Here is a 5,050-nt window from a genome sequence, read left to right as displayed (position 1 = left end):
CTTGGAATTCATTAATTTGCTCCAGGATGATACGGAGTGTGACAGTATAGTCCACACAGGATCGTCCGGCACGGAATCCTGCTTGCTGCCGTCGGAGAGTTGCGTCAATCTTCTCATGTATCCGATTGAGGATCACTTTGCAGAGGACTTTGAGAACGATACACAGTAACATGATGCCCCGCCAATTATCGCATACAGTCAGGTCACACTTTTTGGGTACCTTTACTAAGACGCCTTGCATCTAGTCAGCCGGAAATGTCGCGGTTTCCCATATGTTGCAATATAATTGATGCAGTAATTGTGCGGATACTACGGGGTCAGCTTTTTGGAGATCGAAGTAGGTTTCGCCGCGAACGGATGCATTTTCTCTGCTTGTCAGATTTTTTCGCGTTGAAGTGTTAAATTGTGTGCTTTTCGCAGTTCCGCTTGTGGCGTAGCAGCCGGCACTACGCACAGTGGCGGGCCTCCATACAAAAGTCGGACAAAACCTCAAATGTTAGCCGAAATTGCTAAAATGCACAGGTTATGATGATTTTAGTTCCCTAAATCTATTTCTGATATAGAACTTTTCAAATATTTTGATTTTACTATATCAGGGTGGTTCAAAATTTTGAAATCTGCTTTTATCAACCTCGTTTCAACAACTTCATATATGCTCTTCTGAGTTTAGGTTGTAAGGTACATCGATCTCTGCTTTTATTTGTCGAAGCAACCGAAACTACCCTATCTATAAAGAATTGGCAATTCATATTCGCAATATTGAAGGGAGTTTTTGATAAACGATCATCAGAGATCTGTAATCATATTGATGAGCAGTAGAGTTCCAGCAAATATTTTCAAAATCTTTATAACTCTGTGTGTCGTTCAGTAGAAATGTGTTTAACGAAACCGCGTGAATTACATACAATAAAACATCAAGTTTAAAAAACCAATATAAGGGGTTTCACTAAAGAACGTAAAATATTCGTTTCATAAAATTGCGATTAAAATATTCAAAGATTGCCTTGGTGATCGCTACGTTTACGCAGAAAAATATTTACGTTTTACGCCGTTTAGTGAATTCCTTTTACAGTTTATAGATGATTGTTGCTTTGAACTGTAGCGATGTGCGTGTAGAAAAGAAACGCGTAGATGTCGACGAATTTGTGTCACTATATATTGAAACTTCGATAGAAGTTCGTGAAGAGATTGCTTCCAAGGTTGTTGAGCAACTCTAACGATTAAGATGAATCGAAGCAATGATCAGTTAAGACAAGTCAGTGAGCAATGGTTTGTAGTTATTTTCACATGTTTTTCACGGTTGTTTTTGTCTTTCTTTTATTTTGAAGGTTAAAAGAGTTAGTTGTATCTAGTGAAGCAACATGTAAATAAAGGCTTATTCATACTTAGTCATCACTTTTTTCCTCTTCAGCTTACTGTTTTTAACTGGAGCACCCACCTTCTTCTGTTTTTAAAATAATATTTGAAAAAAAATAAAAATAAAAATGTTAAAGCTGTGGCCATTACATTATCAGACCCCCGTCCCCCTATGACCATCCGACTTGGTGAAAGTCTCTTACAAGAATGAAAATTACACTAAATTGTTAGTATTCTGAAGTCAATTTGAACTATGTTCAGATAAAATTTGAACTTCAAACAATATCACTTCCTCTACAACCATGCGGCTCCATTGTGACCTGATAGAAAAAAAAAATATTTTTTTCGTGCTTAGCGCAAAAATGCGCAAACAGTGGCCTATATAGCCAAAAACTAGACAAAATTGCACGTCGGATCCGGGATACGGCGTCGTTTTCTGATGTTTCCTAAACAAGTACTGGATCTCTTTAATACGAAGTTTTTCTCCAAAATTTCATAAAAGTCAATATGTTTGCATATTGTAAAAACATAATAATTTTGTTATTGAACTCCAAACAATCCTCGAAATGTAATGGTTTTTCATACTCAAAAACACAAAAAATATTGTCACATTATTCAAGTCTTCCAAACTTTTACAACGAACTCATGAAGGAAGCTCATGAAATAAGGGCAATAAATACTAAAATTGTAGCACATAAAAATTCAACTTTGAAAAAATCTACAAGACTCAATTTTTGACCAAATGACTTGAAAATTTGGGGTTTTCTTAGTTGAAGTATCTAGAATGGAAGAAAAATATTAGAAAAATAAAATATTGAAGTCGATTTTTGATGTTTTGTCCGGCTTCCGGCCACTGTGCTACGCCGCCCAGAGTGTGCAGTAGATTCGCGTCACTAAAACGGTCGGGACCGGCAGGAGGAGCATTTTTGAATTGTGCATCATTACAGAAGAAAAACGCTGACCGAGCACACTTCGATAAAGACATTTTTATTAGTGTCCGGCGTCGCGGAACCGCGACTTCGAAATTGGATGATTAACTTCGGACCGCACAAGTTAAATGGGTGAGAGCTTTCCAATATCCATCGTATTCCATTCAATTACATTATTTACACAAGCGTATATTTTTACCCATATTAAACACATCTGGAGCGTTTGGTACGGTATGTCCACGCATCCATCCTCCCCTGTAGATTCTGGAATTGCTTCGACGGAAAACAATAGTTAAAACTCGAGACAATTCGAAGAATCATCTCTGCGGCAAATACAACGCAGTAGGCCTGGCCGTTTTGACGCTTGCATCATATCTTTGATCATATCATCAATATTGACAAGAAAAGTAATTAGGCCCAATCTAACCTGATTACTTTCCAGGATGCTTTCTCGTACTGGCTGCGTTTGTATTAGAATAGAATAGAATAGATAGAATAGGATACTACGGGGTCAGCTTTGAGCATCTCAGCTGATATGCGATCGACCCCTGGGGCCCTGTTCGATTCCTGATGGCTGTTTCTACAGGGGATAGACAAAATGATCGGGACAGGCAAAATCTTCACTTTTCAAAAAAAGTTCAACTAGCTGTAAATTTTCGAAAAGTGCTTCAAATATTCTCAAATTTTTACTGTAAGTTCATCAACTAGTTGTGTATCGGTGGTTCAAATTTGGAGAAGATCGAGCCATTCTCCACGAAGTTATAAAGATTCTTGAAAAAGGTAAAATTATCCGATAGCCAACTTTGAGCTGTAATATCTCCGGATTCAATGAACCTATTGCAATGAATTTTTTACCATTCATGACTTATATAATGAACTTTGGAAAATATTTGACTTAACATGGAATTTTTAACAAGAGCAAAAGTTATAGCGATTTTATTTTTTTTTTACGATTTTTTAGTAAATTGGGCTATTTTTAATATGCATTCCATTACTTTTTCAATTTATTGGCGGCTATGTTGTTACTTTCCTTCATAACACATTTATATATAAGTCAATAAGAGAGAAATTAAATGAACTATTATTTACATCTTGAATTTTGAAACGATGTTGATGTTTTGGATAATTTGGTGTTTTATAAGAAAAATATTCTAATCGGTATAATTTTCTTCCGTGTTAAAAATGTTAAGTTAAGTCAATGGTTTTTCATAGCTCATTATATAAGTCATAAATGGTCAAAACTTCATTGCATTCGGTTCATTCAATCCGGAGATATAACAGCTCGAAGTTGGCTATCGGATAACTATACCTTTTTCAAGAATCTTTACAACTTCGTGGAAAATGGTCCGATCTTTTCCAAATTTGGACCACTGATACACAACTAGTTGATGAACTTACAGTAAAAATTTGAGAATATTTGATGCACTTTTCGAAAAGTTACAGCTACTTGAACATTTTTTGAGAAGTGAAAATTTGGCTTGTCCCGATCATTTTGTCTATCCCCTGTATCTCCTGTCACTGATATTGACACGGGTAATGCGTCGAACCCTTGGCGGATCAGGCTGAGGTATTGATGGCGTGGCCAACACTTGTAAAAGATTTCCAAAGTGCTCGAAACAGCGTTTCAACTGATCAGCCGGGTCAGTAAGTAACTGTCCAGACGTGTCTTTCACGGGCATCGTAGCATTCATCTTGGTCCCACTTAGCCGACGTGAGAGGATCATGGCGGCGCAGCCTCAACAACGAAATGAAGCATGTCGACAGAAATTTGACCTGGCCACAGGCCAAGGTGATGGCTGGCAATCGCCCAGGGTAGGATTCTTTCAATTCGGCCCTCTACACCATCGTGGGTGCCCAGGACTGAAAGTAAGTAAGTAGTACTAGACATATAAACGGCTCCTCTTTCCGATAGGTGTGGTGATTTCCATGGGAACAATGTAATACGATCCACAGAAGTGAAAGATGGATTTGTGTCACAGTGCAGTTACGCTCTTTTGAAATGTTGGCCCCGATTTTGCAACAACGCCGGACAACAACCATGCAAGCTGGCGTTCACTACTGATTTGGCTGACATAAGACGGCGTGGAGTGAAAGCCCGATGGGTGTACCATATTTGGCGAGTAGGGTCTGTCTATAAACTACGTAGACTCTTAGGGGAAGGGGAAGGGGGTTATGACCAAAGTCTACGCTTACTTCAAATTGCGAAAATTTTGTGTGTACCTACAAAAGTCTACGAAGGGGGATGTAGGGGGCTGAGATGATCAATAATGAGTCTACGTAGTTTATGGACAGCGCCTTATTTGGTGTGACTGGAAATGGACAGCGGCAACCACAAACCGAAAATTGAGAACTATTTAACACTTCAAAGCACTTTATAGCAGAAGACTTCTGAATGAAGGGGAACGTGCCTCCGGTGCCAGCCTTCCGATCCAAAGCAAATCCCAGGATTAACACAGGTACCAATTTCTTCGTTCGGTGTCAAAAGCTATGTTTATGATTACCATGACTTAAACCTTCTCGCCTACCATAACATCCACTCCACTAACCTTCAGGGTTTAACTAATCACTATCATCGTATCATCATCAAAAACAGTTTAACCGATATCCTCGTAGGGCACCACCATTCCCTATCTTATCAAAAAGCAGAGCATCGAAATACCAAGACACAAGAGCACGCGATACCATCGAAAAAAAAAATCGTATGCTTATCGCATTGACACCACTCGTTCTACTTCTCACATTTAGGTATTACTAGAAGTTAAAAT

The sequence above is a fragment of the Aedes albopictus genome, chromosome 2 (assembly GCF_035046485.1).
Source record: "Aedes albopictus strain Foshan chromosome 2, AalbF5, whole genome shotgun sequence".
Lineage (NCBI taxonomy): Eukaryota > Metazoa > Arthropoda > Insecta > Diptera > Culicidae > Aedes > Aedes albopictus.
The sequence above is the reverse complement of the archived record's forward strand: the minus strand, read 5'-3'. Positions refer to the sequence as shown.